Below are 23,407 nucleotides of genomic sequence, written 5' to 3'. Positions count from 1 at the left end.
TTATCACTTCACTGATAAATGAAAAATATTTCAACAGACCTGGAAATAATTTTGTACACTCCCCCAAAACCTGGTGTTTTATAATTAGTTAGCTTTTGTCTTTTCTTGAATGCACTGTAGAAGTTAACATCTATCTCGGCCATTCCTACAACTCTTTATTTTTATTCCTGACACAAATTTCTCCTGTTATATATGCTCTTTATTATTCAGAAAAATAGATGACATTGACTGTCCTTCCAAATGTTCCTCATGGACTTACAATTTGTATGTAAATCACCACTTATTTATCTACATGTGAAATAATTTTCAATTCCTGTTAACTTTTACTCATAGGTCCTATTTCCCAAACCATTAGTCATATTCCAGATGTTTCTAGGAAAGACTATTGGAGAAGGATTACTCGTGATTACTGGATGCTACATTCCTGTTTAAACAGCCCTACTTCCAGTTTAGTTGTTTGAAGAAAGTAGAAGTACAAAGGAGTTTAGTCAAGGGCTAAGAAATGTGCCTCTTAGGAATTGTTTCAACTACATTAAGTCAGGGAACCCTACGATTTTTAAATATCAAAGGGCTGGCATTCTAATTCCAAATAAAAAAGATGAATCAAAACTCACAACATGTAAGGTTTATACTGCCATGAATACAATAAAACTCAAATGACTAATTTTAATTGGTTCCTAGGAGTTGTATAATTGTAACTTCTCCAAGTATGTTTAGCACAAAGGGAAATTCCCAAATTTCTAATCTAGAATTTGAAAACCTTTTTAATCACCAATCTGGAAACTCTAATTCTTAATGTAAATAAATCATTTATGATCCTCTCTAAATACAATGAACTCTGGAATTCTCTAACAATGACAGCACTGCATTTATTTTTCTAAATGTGAGGGAAGCAGGAAAAAAAACTTTCCCGAAGTTATAAAACTGGATGTAACTCAAAAAATGACAGATTAGGTGGGGCAACACGCACACTCCCTTCATGATTTTGTTCTTGCTTTATAAATCAAAATCTGAGATATAAGTGCCAGTCAGACGTATTCCACCTGGGATCCGAAAATACAGCTCTTTTCTTCCTTCTTATAATACTGCCCAATAACAGAAGTTCTGCAAGCATAATTTACATCACTGACAGCTTTGGAGATAATGCAAGAAAAAGGATTCCAGCTCTTTCTTTGGATTTGGATTGCTTCTTTGATGCCAATAGCAATGTATACTTCCTTTTATTTTTCCTGCAAAAGAAATAGGGATGCATCAGACACTGTGGCTGATGACAACTTCAGTCAGAACGTGCCATTTATACATAATCTTTTTTCTGGACATTATGGTGTTTTCATCTCAAACCAATCTTGCATTTTCTGAAGTTGGATCCCATCCTTCATTTTTACTCTTTTATTTCCACCCAGAAATAACATTTGTTGATATCATTTATCCTATCATGTATAACCTTGACATAGTCCACTTAACAACATTAGGTTAGATTTCACTGAAAATTATTCTTCCAGAGTAGTTTTGTTTCTGTTTTTGTCTTTTCCTTGGATGGGGGGGAGCCTGTAACTTTCCTACAACTAATATGTATGGTGCACAATTGCATGCAAGTGAGGTGTGCCAGCAGTCTGGTGATTTAATCATATTTAACAAAAACAACAAAAAAGACAAATGTACAAACTTACTGCTGCTCAGATCAATGAACTTCTACTACTTTCTTCTACTGATTTAAAAACAAAAATAAATAAAGCAGTGCCTGAAAAAAATGTGTCTCTGACTTAGGAGTACACCTCTTATTCTGGTTGCGTTTTCTTTATAGCTGTGGCAAGCACAAGACAGTAATAAATAGCAGCCAGGAATTCTGAAGTCCTACTCCTATGTCTGTTCAAGCAGCAATAATAATTACTCAACTCATTCTTCCCCATTTGATTGCCACTATTCTGGATGCTACAGGTAACTGAATAATCCATCTTGGTATTTTTTTTTAAGATTTTATTTATTTATTCATGAGAGACACAGAAAGACAGAGAGGCAGAGACACAGCAGAGGGAGAAGCAGGCTCCATGCAGGGACCCTGACGTGGGACTCGATCCCAGGTCTCCAGGATCACACCCCAGGCTGAAGGCAGCGCTAAACTGCTGAGCCACCAGGGCTGCCCCCCATCTTGGTCTTTACAGTAGAAATTGATTGGGCTAAGTTACTGAGAAGAGGGAGTATGGATGCTCATTCTCAACTTAAAAGGCTACCCTCTTTAGAGCAAGCAAGTAAAATTTTACAAGCAAAATTCAGCTAAGGGTCCTATGAGAAGGCTTTAGAACCGATCCTATTTCTTAAAAGAGAATTATCAAGAAGACGTACAATTAGAGATAATTTTCCTTTGATTGACTTTATAGAAATTATCTACTCCAGTTCCCCCATTTTATGGATATGAAAAGGGTCCTGGAGAGGAAGCATGACTTGCCCAAAGTCACAGAGAGGCTGCAAGACAGAGGACTCAGTGTCTTTGCCAGTTGGACATTTTACTACCAGGATAAGGACAGAATGTATTAAACCATCATTTACAACCTACCTCTAACCCTCCTGTCCTGAGCCTCCCTCTAAACCTTGGCCCATTTGGGAGTGCCAGAACTTCCCTGAAGAAAACTGAGGAGAGTGGAGTTCAGCCTGAAGACCCCATAAAACAAAAGCAAAAGCATGCGGGTAAACCACCCGTAGGTAGGAGGACCCTCTATGACAGCAGGACTTGTCCCAGAATTTTCATCTGTTTTTGTCAAGTCCCAAACTACAGAAGAGATCCAAAAACCATACCACTTACAGATGAAACGTGAACCCCAAATTAATCTTTCAGAAAAGCTTAAATGGGGCAGGGTTCCAAGAATCTATCCAGAACAACATAAAATGAATCCAGAGGTATTCTAGGCCACTCTCCTACATGGACGTATCATTTTCCACTTCTCCTGCCTTCAGTAACTTCCTCTGTAACTGACCCTATGTGGAGAAATGTCTAGAGCAAAGGGCCCTCACATGCATTTGTATTCCACGCCTGAGGGTGTCTAGTATTGTGCGATGGTTCTATTCTAATCACCATGCTTTTGCAAACTGAGAAAAGCAAACTATAATTTGGAAATGGTTGCTGTTGTGTTTGTCTGATTGTTTGTTTCCTCGTTACAGCCCCAGCACATAGCAAAATACATCGCGTATTGTATGCACTTAACAAAGAGCTGTTGAAGAATTATGTTTTTTAATGTTATGTTCTGTTTGTGATTGTAGGCCATTTTGACTGCATCTGTCCTGGCTCTACTGCCCTGTTCCTAAAGATTGTCCTATACAAATTTCAGGTATAATGAAAGGCAATATTGACTCTAAATATGACTATGTTATTATAGGATACTTTATAACATCCTGAAAGAAAGCAAGACCTAAGAAACCTAAGTAACCTTATGAAAATACTTTAAGTGATAAATTCACTTTGAATCTAACTCAGGTATGTGTGAGTCTTAAGTCAATGAACACAGAATATAACATACTCAAGAAGAAGAGGAAGTAGGCCCAAGTTCCTGTCTAAAGCAACTCCCATATTCTGCAGTTGTTTCTCTCAACTACATGATTTTTGCTGTACTGAGGTACAGAGAGGAGAGTGCTCCTACTGCATTTTTGGTATTATACGGCAAACACTGCTGCTTTCCCAGCTTCTGAAGAATGTCATCTAGTAATAACAGAGTATTAGAGTCAGAGGGGAGCAAGCCAATACTCTCATTTTACAGATTGTACATAAATCCTCCTAGCCCTCCTCTTATAGGCAAGGCAGCAAATGTTTTTCTAGTATGTCTACCCCCAATCTTCTTTATAACATCTCAACTTTGCCACGTTCAAATTTTTTTCCAGCTGTCTTGTCTCCTCCAGAGTTATTTAAATCTTCGGAATAAATTAACTCTTTCCCACCACCAGAACTGTGTGACCACCTCTACAAAGCCTCCCACATAATTTACAACTCTAAAACTTAGTTTCTGTCTTCCAGTGCTTGCATCAATGCACAACCTGTCCCTCCACTCAACATCCTTACCTACTCACAGACCACAGATACGGAATAGCGCTCTACCACCAGCAGCAAGAAAATTAGTATAATCAGAAGAAATGATTCTATCAAATAGGAGAGGACTCCAAGAAGTTAGAGGGGTACCAAGAAGGTGGGACAATCTCTATTTAAAAACTCCTGAAGGATGCCTGGGTGGCTCAGTCCGTTAGGCATCCAACTCTTGATCTCAGCTGAGGTCTTGATCTCCAGATCAGGAGGTCAAGCCCCACGTTAGGCTCCTATTTAACAAACAGAAACACACTCTTGAAATGAATGTTGGTTGTCTCTAGGTAGGAAAAGTGGTGGTTGAGGAGACATGACTATGAGGTGCAGGGAAGACTCTTACATCTGAAACTATCTCACCCATCTGCCGACAATTCTTTATTTCATTGAAGCAAAACCCATGAGACTTCTTGAAGTTAGAAAGCTGTACTTTTAACAAAAGGCACATGCTAAGAGGCCCAATACAATAACTCCTCTGAATTATTTCCAATTTCTAACAAATTTGATTGATCATCTGGCTCTCCTATTCATTAGCTGAAAGCCAATGCATATGAAACTCCTTAAAAAGTGAAGATTGACAATAAAATGTTGTGCACTGCTGTGCATTACAGAAGGTAAGTAGGAATAAGTTTGAAGTTTTGGAAAGGGAGCATTAGTAGGTAAGAGGAAAGAAAGAGCAGAATGCAAGACAAATGTCACTTGCCTCCATGTTGACAAAATTCTATCCTTCCTTCTAAAGGACAATTTGCTAAAGAGGAGCAAAAACACTTACTACTTTTACTTTCTGGGAAATGTGGTCCTTGAGACTTATAATCATTGAGCACTTTTAAAATAGTGTTGATTCTAAACCTCTGCCTTCACTTTAGTAATTCCCTCAACCTAAGCACATCAGTATTCTCAGAGGGAAAAGAAGTGAGCTGAGAATGAATGACAGGAACAAAGTAAGAAATAAATGAGAAAAGTCAGTCATTGGTTAAAAGAAGACAGTATCCTGCAGGAAACAAACTCAGTAGGGTTTACATCAGGGGTTCTCAACCCAGAGTGATTTTTCTTCCCTGGGAGACATCTGCACAATGTGAAGACATTTTTGGTTGTCACAACTGGGAAAGGAGGAATGCTTCTGGCACCTAACAGATGCAGCTAGGGATGCTGCAAAACATCCTATCATACACAGAACAGCCACCCACATATAGAGTTATCCAGCTCAGAATAACAAGGGTGGTGAGGCTGAAAAACTCTGGTCTAGACTTCTGTAAAATATGAAAAATGATAGTAGGAACAATCAAACCAAGATCTCTTGCCAGGTACAAAAAGGTTTTCCAGAGGTTTCACTTCGCTCGTGCTCATCTGCACGAATCAGGCCTAGATTTTCTCCAAAACTTTGTTTAGATAAACATAGATACTAGTGTGAAAGGGTCTAATTCATATCCAAGCCTTCAACTCCAACTGACCAAAGAAAATGAGCATGAGTCAGAGCACTGGCACTCAAATATGCAAAGCGATTTGACATGATGAAGAATTATGGGTTGGACTGATACCACAATCTCAAGAACTGCACCATATTTAGAAATATAGCAAAAGCAAACATTATAACCTTGGAATTTTTAGCTCATCCTATGAAAAGTACAGAAGTCCAAACGAATTCAGATGATTATGACCAGATCAACTAGCACAGATTCAAGACTTACTATGGGCCAAATATGTGTTAAATTCTTTACATGCATAGTATCATTATATACTATCCATTCTATAGTTAAGAAAACTAAGGTTCAAATTTGTGACAACACAGATGAACCTAGGGGGTATTATGCTAAGTGAAATAAGTCAGAGAAAGACAACTACCATAAGATTTCACATACGTGTGGAATCTAAAAAACAAATGAACAAACAAACAAAAAAGCAGAAACAGACCCTTCAATACAGAGAACAAACTGACGGTTGCTAGAGGAGAGAATTAGGATGGGCGATTGAGCAAACTGGTAGAGGAATAGGAAATACAGGCTCTAGGTATGGAATAAATAAGTTACGGGGATGAAAGGTACAGCCTAGGGACTAATGTCAGTGGTATCGTAATGGCGTATGGTGACAGATGTAGCTATTCTGTAGTGAGCATAGTATTATGTATAGAGTTGTCAAATCACCATGTTGTACATCTGAAACTAATGTAACATTGTACGTCAACTATACTCAATTTAAAAAAACCTGAGGCTCGGAGAGGTAAGGTAATAATCAGAAAGATGACATTTAGGAGTCAAATCCAAGTAGGTCTGACTCCAGAGTCTACCTTCAACTACTGCGCCACACTAACTTCCTAATGAATCACAGCACTGATCCAAGAGAAAGAAAACAACCAATGTTCCTTCATTTATCACTCAATTATTTAAGCATCTCCTAAATGCTGAGAATACAGCAATGAAAAAGACACACAAGTGCCTTGATCTCAGACAACTCAGAAACCAGTGGGCATACACAATGTGCAGAATGAGACTGTCATCAGACTCCAACCAACCCCTAAAGTCCACAACATTGAAACAGAAGCAAAAGCCCAGTGCAATGCAATTTAATCACATGCTGAGTCCTCTCCTCTGTTAAAAAATCAAAATGAAACCTCTCTCCCCCTTTCAGATAGAAAGAGCTCTCTCCCTGCTGAAGATCATTTTGATGGCAAATTCCAAACAAAGATTCTACATAAGAACTTGCCACTTGTTATCCATCTAACTCTAGAGAAAATAGATTTAGGACCTTCTTGACAAGAAATTGAAGTCCTCAGCTCTCAGACCGCCAGTCATACAGAAAATGATGAAGGCATCAAAATACAAAACAATAAGGAAAAGAAGCTGCAAAAGCAGTTGTCTGATGGAACAGCTGCTGCCTGCACATGAAAACGGTCTCATCCATTTTAAAGAACACAGTACAACAGGAAAATCCCCTGGATTAAGACACAAAAGACTGTATTTCAAGTCACAGCTTTACCACTTACTGGTTGTGACCCTAGACAAGTCAATTAGCCTTCTCAGGAAACCCATTTCCTCACCTATTAAATAAGAATAACAGCTTCCCTGCCTATATTACAGAAATGCAATAAATAAAATAATACCGATAGAAGGGTACCTATAAACTGTCAAGGTTACCCACTATGTTTGATATCCAACTTCATCATCTCTAATTCTTGGAAGCCAAACATCTGGTTAGAAACATAGGTGCTTAGCAGAGGCACACCACAACATCCCCATCCAAACTGTCACCTCCCATCACCACAGGTCACCAGCAGAAGGATGGGCAAAGGAGGGGCGAACCTGACTGCAGTGATCTCTCCACGAGGTGGCGTTAGAGCTTCCTGGTTTTCAGTTATCAACTTCATTATCTTGCTTACAAACACAGAACCAAATAGTTGACTTATTTATAGTCCTGAATTCTCATATTTTGTATCTGAGCATATTTCTCATGGTTATTTTGCATGCATGCCCCCATCCCGGCATGTGCACTGGGACCTTACACTTTGATACATGGTAGGGCTCTATAACTGTAATAGGAAAGACGTCTTGTTTCTCCCCTTCCTGTCTATGCTCCCATTACAAACCAAGTTTAGTTAAAATTCAGCCAACATCTCTTCAGGTACTATTAAAATATTCTGATGAGTGCCCAGGATAGAAAGCACTGACCCACCTATGTAACTGAGGGCAGAGACCTATGCAAGGATCATGGTCCTTCACATGGAAGTATGCTTTCTTCCTGGTACAAGTTCACAGTGCCCACAATAGTGTCTGAAAGAATGATGTCAATTATGCAGTGATGGTTAAAAGCATAGGGTCTGGATTAAACTAACCAGGTTCTTAAAGACACTCTACCATGTGACCTTGAACAAGTATCTGTGTGACCCTGGATAAGTTACTTAACTTTCTGAGTCTCAGTAGCTTTATGTGTAAAACAGAGATTAATAGTAACCTCCTAGGACCATTATGAGGATGAAATGAGAATATCCAGGTAAACTAATGTGACACGGTGCCTGTCATTACACTATATATTCAGGAAAGGTTGGCAGCTACTTAATTACAATTAAATGATCGTCAACTGAGAGATGTGCAAGGTTTTACTTTTCCTACATAGGTAAATGATCTAAAAGAACTCCTGATTCCCCTCAGGTCTACTTTTATTGCTAAGCATAGATTCTAGCAGTGAGCACCTGAGGGTAAACTTTCACAAAGCTTGGCAACATACCAGCAGCAATAAATGAGGTGCAAGTAACCAATCTGCATAGAAACCAAAGCACATCAGGCTAGTTGGTCGAGGGAAAACAGAATCCAGGTAGCAGTTGTAGGATAGGACTGAATTCCCAACAGCTCTTGCACTCGTGTAGAAAAGGCCTGAATGGAGAGGATGGAAGGCGGAGGAAAAGCCAGGCCACTGACAACCAAGTGGGTCACTCTCACAAGCGACAAGGGTCAGATATAAACAATGACCACAGTGAAAATTCCCAGCGAGGTGCAAGGAGGATACTGAACAGAATTAACAGGAAAACCAGTAAGGTGTCAGGAGAGATCATATGAACTTGCTAGAAGTTCAATAATACTCTTATTTAACTGCAAATATTAGAAAGTTGCTGGGGACAGAAATGGAAAAATGGAAGTCCTATGCTGGAACCGCCCCCTACATTTCTGGCCACTCCAGGCATCTCTTGTTATCCTCCAAGAGTGGAAGCCAGTCAATTCTGATATAGTACTTGCTTTGAAAACATGAATCTGTCCCAACATGATTGATTACATTAGCAAACAATTTAGCATAACCACATTTTGCATTTGCTTATGCACAATTTCATCTTTGAGAAAGACTAGGTGAACAAAGAGAAGGGCACCCAATTAAAACCAAGCCACACAGGAAGACAAAATAAATTTTAAAAATCATGCACATGCACACACTTCAACACCCACCAGTTCCCTTAGCTACCGTATTATGAGCCACACATCTGGTATGATAATTTTCACTCCCATTTCAGATAACCCTCTCGCCACCACTTCACAATAATTCACAAGCTATAACCCTTCTGATGCCAACTTCTGAAGGCAAACTTCAGATCTTTTTCAAGGCAATGTGCCATATTTGTTGTAGTACTCATAAAATTCTGAACCTTTTGACATGTGTAAGACTGTGCTATCGTGTTTATTAGATTCCTATCTTATTTTCTTCCATGGCACATGAAGTTCTTGACTGCTTTGCCTTGATGCCTTTTTTCTTATAATCAAGTTTGTCATTGTACAGTTTTGCAACAGTGATCTTTAGGAATGCATAGGTCACATTACAGCAGAGCCAACTGTATCCTATAGTGACCACATGCACTCTCATGTTTTAGACACCACTTAAAACTGTTCCCATTGTCTAGAGTTCTATCCTACGTCTTAGGCTCAGGCTCACTGCTCCTCTGTAATTAAATCCTGCTGCCCTTTAAGACTTAGCCTATCCAGAAAAGCCTCTCCTGGCTTGCCAGGCTTGCTATCTATGTGACCCTCCTCTGAGCTTTTGCAGCGCTTGCCATGCGTGTGTCCATCATTACAATTACCACTGTATACAGAAATTCTACGTTGACAGATAGTTCCACCAATGCTTTAAACCTCAAAAGCAGGGACCTGTTCTTCTGTATTCAGGTATCTAGGCACAGCACAGGCACTTAATAAATGTTTGCTGAGGTAAATGAAATAACAAAACAAAGCACTTCCACGTTTAACAACCCACCTGATATCTCACGGCTCAGCAACAATATCTATACTCTACAGAATCTGAAGAAGGGAAAAAAAAAAAAACTAGACGAACCAAGGATCATTCAAAACAAGCTGAGTATGTTCAAAGCTGCCAGATCAATAAAAAAGGTATAAAATTAAGAGGACTCAAAATAGAAAAGGTCCATACCAAGGGATACACAAAAGAATACATTTACAAGTAGGAAGAACATATCTGAAAACACTGATGAAATTGTGAGTTCAACATATGAAGAAAAAATGAGACTATACTGTACCTACACAATGACCCCTTGCCAAAATTTTCTTAATAGCTGCTACATAACATCTTCCCTTACTAAATATCCTTTTATCTTTTAAGTTAAGATTCCCCAGGCAGCCCGGGTGGCTCAGTGGTTTAGCACTGCCCTCGGTCCAGGGCCTGGTCCTGAGGACCTGGGATTGAGTCCCACTTCGGGCTCCCTGCAGGAAGCCTGCTTCTCCCTCTGCCTGTGTCTCTGTCTCTCTGTTTCTGATGAATAAACAAATAAAATCTTAAAAAAAAAAAAAAAAGATTTTCCATATAAGCCATGGAAGGGCAATACAGGGAAAGCTTACTGACTTCAATGTGAGATATGTTTAAGCCAACCAAAGGGCACATTTCTTGGTTTTCCTTGAATGGAGACTAAAATGAGACATAATACAAAGTTCCTTTTAGTTTGGGCAACGTATATAATGAGACACATGGACACTAAAAGTTTTATCATAGATTCAGAACCCAGATACATAACAAAGCACTCAGTAAAGAACCTAACCTAGTGATTTTTTTTAAAGATTTTATTTATTTGACAGAGAAAGAGAGAACATGCACATGTGCACAAGCAGTGGAAGGAGGAGACGGAGAAGCAGACTTCCCTGGTGAACAGGGAGCCCAATGCAGGGCTCCATCCCAGGGTCCTGGCTGGGATCATGACCTGAGCCAAAGGCAAATACTTAACCAACTGAGCCACCCAGGATCCTCTAACCTAGTGATTTCTTTCTTTCTTTCTTTCTTTCTTTCTTTCTTTCTTTCTTTTTCTTTCTTTTTCTTTCTTTCTTTTTCTTTCTTTCTTTTTCTTTCTTTCTTTTTCTTTCTTTCTTTTTCTTTCTTTCTTTTTCTTTCTTTCTTTTTCTTTCTTTCTTTCTCTCTCTCTCTCTCTCTCTCTCTCTCTCTCTCTCTCTCTTTCTTTCTTTATGATAGACATAGAGAGAGACAGAGAGAGAGGCAGAGACACAGGCAGAGGGAGAAGCAGGCTCCATGCTAGGAGCCCAACGTGGGATTCGATCCCGGGACTCCAGGATCGCGCCCTGGGCCAAAGGCAGGCGCTAAACCACTGAGCTACCCAGGGATGCCTAACCTAGTGATTTCAAATAACTTTTGTAGAGGTGAAGACTGCAGTCATATTTCACCAAATGGAAGTCATGCTTCACACTGCTTTTGAAGCTGCACACTACTGGCAATGCAACAATGGTCCTTAAACCTGAGATTCACTCACTGCTCACATGTGAATACAAGAATAAGACAATGTAAAAACTGAATTACATTCACTTCAAGACCTTATTACTGAGAGAAAAATTTTCCTCCAATTGGTAAAAATTCAAACAGGAAAAAATGGAAGGACAAAATGTATCACAAAGCCACATTATAAACAAAGGGAGAACCTCAATTCACAAAACATATTAAGTTCAAGCAAAGAGAAAAGGGCACTCCAAAGCTATAACAGATAAAGTACATAAATAACATGAAGGAGAGTACAAACCAACCAAGACTCTGAAGCATGCTGTATTTTATAAAGCTTGTTTAAGATGAGACTCTTTCAAAAAGTTATCCACAGGATAACTCTGGATTACAAAACCTCAAGGATGATTTAAATTAATTTATATGATGACTAACTCTGATAAAGGAAGGAGATATTTCAAAGGGAACAAAAATGTTTCCTTGGATATGGAACAGAGAAGGTGTAAATGAAAAACCTGAGTGATAGCAGTGGATAAAGAAATTGTTATCAGACGCAGATTTTTTTTTCAGTGTATATATGTATGCAATGCCTCTCACAAAGCAACCTTCAATAGCTATGCAGATCTTCATCACAAAACCCTCATCCTTCCTATTCTCTTTTCCTCTGAAGCCATATATTTCAGCGTTTGTTAATTTTTAAGTGGCACTTGAGCACTTTTCCATGCCAGGTAGTATGTTAAGTACTTTCTGTAAATGAACATATTAATTCTCACAATAAGTGATTATTACTATTCCCACCTTATACATGAGTAAAATGAGGCTCAAGGAGGGTAACAGACTTAGTTAGCAAGGAGACACAGAGCCAGAATGTGAACCCAAACAATCTAGATCTAGAAGTCTATACTACTGCTGACTATACCAAATATTAAACAGGTAATTATTTAAATGCACCCCGCACATTATACTTAAGAATCTATTTTAGAAATGATGCATGAGACCAACACACCCTTGTTTGTTTTGTGATGTAAATTCCTATTGTACTTGTGTGGTTCAATGATACATGTGTAGCCAACATGGCACTTGCAGTTACTCAGCTAAAACCATGGGACTGGATCCAATACACTCACCCCAATTTGCTGGAGCGCTATGGAGTGTCATTCACCCAGCTAGGGAGAGAAAATACACACAGCTACTAGGACCAGCTCCAAAATGAAAAACAGCATGCTTTAAATTGTAATTTCTCTGGAGACAACACTTTCTCCTCTATTCAAAACTGCTGACAAAAGTTACCTCTTTTGCCCTAAGTAATTTAAACTACGACTTGTCAATACCCAAAGAGTGAGCTGGGCCTCACATAACCTCACCTTAACAACCTGCTTCCTGCAATATTCCTGCTGGCAATTGCTCTTGGCAAACATTGATGGGAATACTGTTCCCACTTGGCCTAAAAAATACAGAGGAAGGAATAAAGCTAGGTGCCCTGCATAAATACGCCTTATGGATTTGGTTATGGATTCCAAGAAGAGCTCTTTGGATGTTCCATAATGTTAAAGATACAATGCCAGAAAGAGAGAGGACAGATTGGTAGAGTAGTAAGGTGCAGGGTAATAAGGACATACTTGGAAACCCAGTGCTAAGAGCTAAACACTCTCATCCAAAAGCACAGACGGATTTTTTTATATCCCAAATTATAACTCAGTAACATCAACATTTAGTTCTCACTGCCTCCAAAAAACTATTCCTCATCCACCAAAGTTACTCTAGATGCACTCAAAGACCCTCCCATTCACTCTTATCCTGGTACATTGTACATCATGGTGTCACCGACAATCGCCTGTTGACTTGGTCACTTCATCACTGGGCTGTTCCCCATGTGAGCTCCCTAGCAGCAGACACGGTGCCTTGTCCTCATGTATCCTCTATGCCTGACACATTAAAAGACACTCCAAAAATTTTATGAATGAATGCAGACCAAACCAGCTGGCAGATGTTAAACCCAACCTATTCTGAGGTCAAAGATAGCAGGAGCTGGAGTCAGCTCCTAAAGAATTCAAGACCACCTAAAAGCAATTCCAAGGTAGCATAAAATATTCTAGGAAATGAGAGAAGAAAAAGGTAGATGTTTGGCCCATGATGGTGCTTCCAAAAGGATGTGGAAGGATAATTATTAACAATGAAAAATGGAAAATACCAGAAGAAAAGGTGAATAGCGAGGGATGACAATTCTGACTTTTAATTTCTAGTCCATATTAATAGGTTCAGATGCAAAGGAAAGGCATGTAGCTAGACATTCCAATGAGATCTGATCTCACTTTATTTCTGCTTTATATTCTGCTTTACTTATTTGCCTACATTTGATTTTTATGGGCTGTTTACCTGAAACTGAATACTTACTTGGTACTAAAATCTGTATTTAACGGAGTTTGGGTGTGTCCTAGTGAATTAAGGGGAGAGGAAAAGAAGCAGAAAGACTAACCAATAGTTTTACAGATAAATAATTTTACAGCCTCAACTGCCGTTTCCCAAATAACCACTTATACATTTTATCATTTTTAATGTTTTTACGTGAGTGAAGCCAAATGGTTCTCATAGTTCTCTGACCAGTTGTAAAATAATTTCAACTATACAGCCTGAAATATAGAACCTGAAAGGATAGGGGAGAAAAAGTGTAGAAAAAAAAAGAGAATAACAAAAAAGCATTTATTCCATGGCAAACAACATCAGCTAACCCAAAAATATACAAACGTTTGTGTACTGCTGCCATACTCCAGAGCCAGAAATAACTGTTCAAGAATCTATGACCATTTTAACCTTGTGCTTCAATGATTATTGTTCATAGTGTGAGGGCAATGCTGAGAGGGTTGTCCCCATGTCACTGACTACCATCACCAGTGACAAATATTCATACTTGGGAAACAACAGAGAGATGTTCTTCTTAAGCACTAAACATGAAAAATGAACAGAAGCAAGGATATTTCAGAGGTATTCATTTATTCATTCATATACTCATTCATTCAATAACCCGTGTTTCTTCAAGTCCCAGTATGCATCAGGCATTGTATTGGGCTCTGGTGTGCAGGGTTCATAATCTACGATGAAGGGGGAAAAAACCTATAGGCAAATAATTTGAATGCAGCTTCAACAAATAGATACACTATGATAGTGAGCGGAGTGGTACAGAGGTTTGTTCAGGAAAAAACACCCTGAAGGAAGAAGTGGCACACCAACTAAGTTATACAAGATAAAGGCACTTGAAAGTTTGTGTGTCTGCTTCTGTTTATAAGGGACAGAAATTATGTGTCAGAGGTAGGGGAAGGGAGAAGAAGGCAGGACACAGGAAGGAAGAACATGAATAAAGATCTGAAGCAAGAAAGAACAGATTATAAAAGAACAGTTGAGTATGCCTCAAACCAAATTTATGAGAGGCAAGAAGGTTAAGAAACGGAACATCACAAACAAGGCTAATGGCGAAATGCCTTTTATTCCATGTTAAGAAACTTGGACTTTTTCCCATAAGTAATGTAGAATAGCAGGGTTTTTAATTTTTTTAATTTAAATTCAATTAATTAACATATATTATTAGTTTCAGAGGCAGAGGTCAGTGACTCAATAGTCTTATATGATACCCAGTACTCATTACATCACATGTCCTCCTTAATGTCCATTACCCACTTATGCCTCCACTTACCTTCCTCCCCTCCATCAACCCTTAGTTCTTTCCTATGATTAAGAGTCTCTTGGGACGCTGGGGTGGCTCAGTGGTTGAGCGTCTGCCTTCAGCTCATGTCGTGATCCCAGGGTCCTGGGATCAAGTCCCACATCGGACTCCCTGCATGGAGCCTGCTTCTCCCTTTGCCTGTGTCTGCCTCTCTCTCTGTTTCTCATGAATAAGTAAATAAAATCTTAAAAAAAAAAAAAAAAGAGTCTCTTATGGTTTGTCTCCCTCTCTGATTTTGTCTTTATTTTATCCTCTCTTCCCCTATAATCCTGTTTCATTTCTTAAATTCGACATATGACTCAGATCACATAATTATCTTCCTCTGATTGACTTATTTTACTTAGTTCTATCCACATCACTGCAAATGGCAAGATTTCATTTTTTTGATGGCTGGGTAATATTCCATTGTATACACCACCTCTTCTTTATCCATTTGTCTGTTGATAGACATCTGGGCTCTTTCCATAGTTTGGCTATTGTGGACATTGCTGCTGTAAACATTGGGGTACAGGTGCTCCTTCGGATCACTACATTTGTATCTTTAAGGTAAATACCCAGTAGCACAACTGCTGGGTTGTAGGGTAGCTCTATTTTCAACTTTTCTTAGAACCTTGATATTGTTTTCCAGAGTAGCTGCACTAGCTTTCATTCTCACCAGAGTAAGAGAATTTAAACAGGAAACTGAAGTGGTTATAGTTGAGCTTCTCAAGTGACTGTCTCCAATAGTACGTCTTGAATAAGTCATGACAGCACCAGGTCAACATGTGTGATAAAGCTTGTAAGGTACACCAAAAGAGTGGTCAGAATAGGAGTGTCAAGGATAGTGAGCAGAGTCTTGATTGAGGTTCAAGGAAATGGATAGAGCCTTGATTAGAATAAGGACTTCTGGAAATGTGTGGGGCAACCTCAATTGCCAGGAATCAGGCACTCTTACATAATGCCAGGGGGATAGTTTGTTGGTAAGATGATGGTATTATACTATGTATAATTACATAACATATCCCTTAAAAACATTCATATCCTCTGAATTAGTAATTATGCATATGGAAAGATAGCTTAAAGAATAATCTCAATTTAGGGAAATATTTATACACAAAGATGTTAATCACAACAATTTTATGGTAACAAATACTTCAAAACCAAATGTCTAACAATAGGGGAAAACTGAATAAACTATAATGGATTTATTCAATGAACTAATAAACTCACTGCAAGTATAATTTTAATAACATTAAAAAAACTTCTTTTGTAGTAACTAAGAAAAAAGCAAGATACAAAATCGTATATAATGTGTGGTCAACTCTAAAAAGCAGCTACCTGTACATTAAAACGTGAACAGACAAGGTATACATAAAAAATGCTGGGAGTACTTAATTTTAAATTGTGGAATTATGGGTAGTTTAATTATAATTTTGTATTTTCCAGATTTTCCTTATTGTTATTATATTTTCTTATTGGATTATTGGCAAATAAAATAATATATAAGTTTTAAAACATTATTTTGGGATCCTGACTTGATTCCAGCCAAGAAAAAGTAAGTCCACTATACCCTCACTCCTCCTACCATTGATTATAACTAAAAACTCTGGACAAAACACAAAATGCAACAACTTGAAAACTCTGAAAAACAAACAAGAGCAGATGATTTAGGGAGAGAAGTCAAAACTTAAGGAATGATCAGTACAATAATCTATATTCCTGCTTTGACCCAAGGCTGGGTCTGGGTCCCTGAAATACATAGTGGATACAGATGGCAGAGAACTCCAAGACAAAGTCTGTCTTTCCCTCTAGACGACTGGAAAATGGACTCCTGTGAACAGAGGAGTATGGAGGGAATCCTTCCTTTTTCCCTTCCCCAGTCCTGCTCAGAGATCACTTGTAGTCACAAGCTTGCACTACCTACCACAGCTGTGACACAGGCATTTAAAATCTGGAAAGAAAACCTATCTCTTGATTCAAAGGAATGGAGCTAATGAACCCAAGTGATCTAAAGAATGTGAGGCTATCAGCATTTCTCTTTCTGTCCCTGTCTTCCCCGAAACTTCTCACCCATCCCCTCATTACTTAATCCCAAAGGCAGCCCAGATAGGCAGAACTGTACAACAGCACAGGGTGCTAAACTGAGCCAAACATTAGCCTTTTTTGCCAAAGAAACAGGAAAACAGAATCCTAGGAGTCAGAAAGTACTGAAGAACATCCAATGAGGAAAGACTGGAGGAGAGATCCTCTAATGCGGTATGTAAACACTACAAATGCCAGGTCTACCCCAATGTGCACTTTCATAACAGAGACAAAAGGAAACCTAACAAAGGTTTTGAGAACTAAGCTATGATCAAAACCACCACCCAAGAGCCAAATGAACCCCAGAGTGGGGAATGCACAAAATGGACACAAAACAGCACAGCAAAGCCTTGGAAAACAGAACAAACATTGAGCAAACCACTCATTGAAGTGGTACAAACCTAAATGGGTTCACTGCCAACTAAAACAAAGAAACAAAAGAAATCAACAATCTCAGAACTTTAAGAAGACTCCGAGTCTCATAAAATAATATTCCAAAAGTCCAGGATATAATCCCAACATATTCAACATAAAAAACATCAGGAAATTCTGACCAATTCACAAGGAAAAGAACAAACAACAGGGGCAAGCCCAAGATGTCTGTGATCTTTAAAATTAATAAAGATTTTAAAGAGGCAATTATAACTGTAGTAAATACGAACATATTCTTGAAATGAATTGAAAGAGCAAGGTCTCCCCAGAGATAAAGAAACCATAAAAAAGAAAGCACATTTACTAGTTTTGTTTTTCCTTCTTTATCTCCTTACGTTGACCCAGTAGCAAAACAAAAAAGAAATTTCTTTCAACATACACACACACATTAAAAAAAAAAATTCTGAAATTTAAAATTCTGAAACTCAAAAATCCAGTAGATGGTCTCAATAGCAGAATCAAGATGAAAAAGGACATTGTTAGTGAACTTGAGGACAGAGCAGCAGAAACTGTCCTCTCTGTTCTTCAGCTTAGATTTTTGTTTAATGAACACTATCTCAGGGGCACATGGGCAATATCAAAAAGACAAACATTTGTGTCATGGGACTCCTGGAGGGAGAAGAGAATGATAATGGTGCAGAAAAAAAATACTGGAAGAAATAATGGCCAACAGCATCCCAAATTTGGAGAAACATATTAATTTACAGATTTACTAAGCCCAGTGAACCTCAAATAAGATAAAGTGAAATAAAACCATAAATGAAATGAACAATTCCTTGAAAGAAACAAACTACCAAACTGAAAAAGATAACCTGAAGAGACCTACAACTACTTTTAAAATTTAATTCATAATCTCAATACTTCCAACAAAGAAAACTCCAGGCCCAAATGGTGCCACTGAGAAAGTCTACCAAATATTCCAGGAAGAAATCATAACAACTCCACAAAATCTCCCTTAGAAACTGGAAGAGGAAAGAACACATCCCATCGAATTATAGGCATCTGACATTACCCAGAGACTAAAACCAAAGACATGCAAGAAAACTACTGATATTGTTCATGAATATAGATGTCAAAATCCTCAAGAAAATATCAGATTATATGTGTGTATTTATTCACACACACACACACATACCCCATAGAGACATATATTATTTCATAATTAATTGGGATTTCTTCCAACAATACAAATCTACTTCAACCTTCTAAAAATAAATGTAATTTACCATATTCATAGACTACTGAAGAAAAAATCATAGGATTACATCAGTAGATACAGAAAAAAAACTGAAGAAATTTAATGCCCACTCATAATTAAGAAAAAAAATCATATTAGCAACATAACATGAGTAAAAGGGAATTCTCTTAACCTAACAAAGAGCATACACACACACACACACACACACTAACATCTATAGCTAACATCAATCTTCGTAAGAGACTGGATGCTTTCACCTAAAATCGAGAAAAATGTAAAGATACCTGCTCTCACCGTTTGTGTTTCACATCTCATTCAGAGTCCTAACCATTGCAGTAAGATGAAAAAAAGAAAAGGCATACAGATTGGAGAAGAAGAAATGAAACTATGCCTATCTGTAAACAACATGATTGCTTATGTGGAAAATCTCAAGAAATCCTCATAAGAAGGTTCTATAAATAGTGAGTTTTAATAAGGTCACCAGAAACAAGGTAGAAATCCAAAAATTAATAATATTGCTATAAGGAACAATGAGCAAATGCAAAAAAATTTTAAGCACCATAACAGCAGCCCCCAAAATATTGAGATCAGTGAAAATTCATCAAAATATGCAGTATCTGTATGCTGAAAATTACAAAGCCTGATGAAAGTAAAGATGTAATTTTTTAAGAGATACATCATATTCATGGATTGAAAGATTCAATATTATTAAAATATAGATTATCCCAAATTTATCCAAAGAAATTGCATTAATAGAATCAACATAACCCCTAAAAAATGCCAGGAGAAATTTTTTGTAGCTATCAACAAGCTGATTCTAAAATTTCTATGGGAAGACAAAGGAACCAAAATAGCAAAAACAATTCTGGAAAACAAAGTCAGAGGACTCATGGTACCTGATTCTAAGGTTTTCTATAAATATATAGTAATAAAGAGACAATAGTACTGTGAAAAACACACATGAAAGTGGAACAACAGAAAGATACTAGAAGTACAACCACACAAATACAATCGATTTTGATCAGAATGCAAAGGCAATTCAAAGAAGGAAGAGTTTTTTCCATAATTAGGGTTGGAACAACTGAACATCCATATGCAGAACAAAAACAAAAACACCTTGCCATATACTCTACATCTTATATAAATATTAACTGACAATAGATGATCAGATCTAAACGTAACTTGTAAAACTATAAAATTTTTATAAGAAAACATAAGAGGAGGTTTTTGGGACCCTGAGTTAGGCTAACAGTCTTTAGCAACAGCATCAAAACTGCAATCTAAAAGAAAATACAGTTAAAGTGGACGTCAAATTTAAAACTTTTACCTTGGGCAGCCCCGGTGGCACAGCGGTTTAGCGCCGCCTGCAGCCCAGGGCATGATCCTGGAGACCTGGGGTTGAGTCCCACATCGGGCTCCCTGCATGGAGCCTGCTTTCCCTCTGCCTGGGTCTCTGCCTCTCTCTCTAGCTGTGTCTCTATGAATAAATAAATAAAATCTTAAAAAAAAATAAAATAAAATCAAACTTTTACCTCTGCAAAAGCCTCTGTTAGGAAAGACAAGCCAAAGACTGGGAAAAATTATTTTCAAGTCACATAACGGACAGAGAACTTTTACCCAAGGTATAGGAGAAGCACTTAGTAAGAAAACAACCTTTTTTTTTTTTAATGTTCAAAAGGTTTGAACAATTCACTGAGAATATACAGATAACAAGCACAAAGATGTCCAACATCAGTCATTAGCAACATGTAAATTATAACTAAGATGAGATACCACCACATAACTATTGGAATAGCTAAACTGAAGGGGAGGCAGGGGAGGAAGAAAGAAAGAAAATACCAAGTGCTAACAAAGAGGGAGAGAAACCGAGATGTTCATACTTTGCTGGTTGGAGTAGTTCAAACTGTTACAGTCACTTTGAAGATGAAACAAAAACAGTTTGTCAACTTCTTATAAAGCTAAATATACATTTACTCTATGATCCAACAATCACAGTCTTAGGTATTTATGTCTATTTAAGAGAGACAAATACTTACATTTACATACAAATTTATATGCAATGTTTACAGCTGCCTATTCATAACTGCAAAAAAAACAGAAACATCCTAGATGTCTCAACTGGTAAGGGAGTGAGCAAACTATGGTACATACATACAGTGGAATGTTACTCAACAATAAAAAAGGAACTACTGATAAAACAGTTTAGATGAATCTCAAATGCATCCTGTTATCTGAAAAAAGCTCAAATGTAAAAGACTGCATAGGAGTCTATTTATACAACATTATGAAAAATGCAAAATTATACGGAAGAACAAATCGGCAGCTAGAAGCAGGAGGAGGATTTAACTTCAAAGGGACATAAAGGAATTTGGGGAAGGGAAGAAATTATTATGAACCTTGTGCTGCTGCAATTTGCCATAATTCATAGAACAATCACATCAATAAAGTGACTTTTAACATATATATTTCAGGAGTGCCTGAGTGGCTCAGCTAGTTAAGCATCCAACTCTTCTTGATTTTAGCTCAGGTCTGGATCTCAGGGTCATGAGATCAAGCCCCACGAAGGGGGCTCCATGCTCAGCAGGGAGTCAGCTTGAGATTCTCTCTCCCTCTGCCCCTCTCCCAAATAAATAAAATATTTTAATTTTTTTTAAATACCACATATATAAGTTTAAAAATAAGTAATTTTCATATCCTACATCTCCTGTTGCCTTTCATTTAGCTACAGTTCTCTCACATCTTATAAGAAAATGCAGTAATCACATTTGGTACAAGGAAACCAATAAGCAAGCATACACACATCAAGCACTTAATCACAATTCCTTGGTTCATTAATTATGTATATTTCTGTTTCAACTTCCTAGAAAGCAGTGAAGCAAAATATATGTATTAGTAGAACTAGGATCAAGATGCCTAAATATAAAGGCCTATTTTCATCTTAGTCTGGGGCTCTGCAAACAGTAATGCTTATTTGTTTACCACTGGAAAGGCAAAGCCAGGATAAATAAAATATTTCATTAAAAGGGTGAGTTTTCATCTAACAGAAACAAGAATTTCAAGCTTCTGCCTGTTGTTGAGAATTGAATAGGGGTGACAGAGGAAAAGTCAATGTCATCAGAATTTCTCCCCAAACATGTTTTACCGTTGCAATTCTGCTTTAAGCATTACCTGAGATAACAAAACCTACAGAATTTTATCTGCTTTCTACACACATCCATAAGCCTTTGAAATAAAAAACACACCACACACAAAAAAAAAAAAACAGAGTCAACTGACAGAAATGAGTAAGAGTTATTACAAAAGTGAAGCCTTTTTAATTTTTGTTTTTTTTTTTTTTAATTTTTTTTTTAATTTATTTATGATAGTCACAGAGAGAGAGAGAGAGGCAGAGACACAGGCGGAGGGAGAAGCAGGCTCCATGCACCGGGAGCCTGATGTGGGATTCGATCCCAGGTCTCCAGGATCGCGCCCTGGGCCAAAGGCAGGCGCCAAACCGCTGCGCCACCCAGGGATCCCCCTTTTTAATTTTTGTAAAAATAAACTATTGATAGCATTGAAATAAAAGTTATTTTAAGATTGAAACCTTTTTCATATACCTTTTGTTAAAAAAACAACCTCTTATTATGAGAAAGATCTTTTAGTTAATCAATCAATTGCCATTATTGCAAAAGAATGCTTATCAGTCTGGCAATGACATCACTGTAACCATAACACCTCCATGTGTGGTCCTCGGCAGTATGCTGCTGGCCTCTCCACATCAGGGGAAAGCTGAGCCTTTATTTGCAGGCTACCTGAATTTCAGGAGGGGTTGGGCTGGCAAGATCAGGAGCCTACCATTTAAAAAGTCAATGTAACAATAACAAACCAGATGAAACAACTGCCCTTCCTTGGGTAGAAAGGTTTATTCTGCATCCTTGCAATACAAGGTGCAAAGTACGAATCTTAGGATGTTGCTCTGAAGAGTAAGAGTGACAGACAGGAAAGCAAAGACAGGCAAATCAACGGAAGCAGACACGAAGTAAGACAGATTCCTAGAGAAATGCTAGGGATTAGTGCATTAGGCTGTGCCTTCCTGACTCTAATCGGCAGGATTCTCTTCTGCACAGACTCCAGGGTCAATGGTGAAAGACCCTCAGGGCTCCACTGCAGATTTTGATTTTGGGAGAAGAGTGCTTCTCATTTTCTTTTCCACTTTTGCCTCCAATGGTCAAAATACCAGCTTGGTTTTAAATGTAGGAATTAATCTCTAATAGGAAGATATAAATAGAATGCCATGAGTTCGAATGTCGACTACACTATCAATGAATACATTGTAACAGTGGAGTTGCATGAAAATGAATATTGACCTTCATCTAAAATTTTTTGGCTTACCCTAACTTAACGCTTTAGCTGTTTTATAATCGGAAGTGTTGGCAAGTCAGGACGATGAGTAGCACCTACTCCACACCAGGTTTTAGCATCCATTAATTCATTCAATCCTCACTACAATGTGGTGAGGTAGGTATTATCTCTTCCCTACAAAAGAGGGATCTGATCCAAAAAGGTGGAGTTATTTGCCCCAAATTAAAGAGTTAGTATGAAATAAGGCCTGAAATCGAATACCAAGTATGATTGGTACGGCATGAGTTTCTCATCCCAATCTGACTCCATTAAAGCTAAGGGTATAGAAGGCTAAATTTGGATAGATTTTTCTAACACCAAAGCATAATGTCTGAATGTAATTCTAAGA

At 37.9% G+C, this 23,407-nt stretch overlaps 1 protein-coding gene and 1 long non-coding RNA gene across 2 annotated transcripts in view; both read right to left on the bottom strand.

The window, feature by feature from the left end:
• The window catches only part of LOC140594104 (uncharacterized), a 236,750-nt gene that overhangs the window by 173,838 nt on the left and 39,505 nt on the right, over window positions 1–23,407 (bottom strand). The gene's annotated exons all lie outside the window — the stretch shown is intronic.
• Window positions 1–23,407, bottom strand: part of LOC140594217 (uncharacterized) — a 42,803-nt gene that overhangs the window by 5,812 nt on the left and 13,584 nt on the right. The window contains exon 2 of the long non-coding RNA XR_011994882.1: window positions 1,044–1,229. This is a non-coding gene — a long non-coding RNA (uncharacterized lncRNA). The remainder of the gene's footprint in view (window positions 1–1,043; window positions 1,230–23,407) is intronic.

The sequence above is a fragment of the Vulpes vulpes genome, chromosome 10, assembly GCF_048418805.1.
Source record: "Vulpes vulpes isolate BD-2025 chromosome 10, VulVul3, whole genome shotgun sequence".
Classification (NCBI taxonomy): domain Eukaryota; kingdom Metazoa; phylum Chordata; class Mammalia; order Carnivora; family Canidae; genus Vulpes; species Vulpes vulpes.
This window is presented reverse-complemented; position numbering and strand designations above follow the sequence as displayed.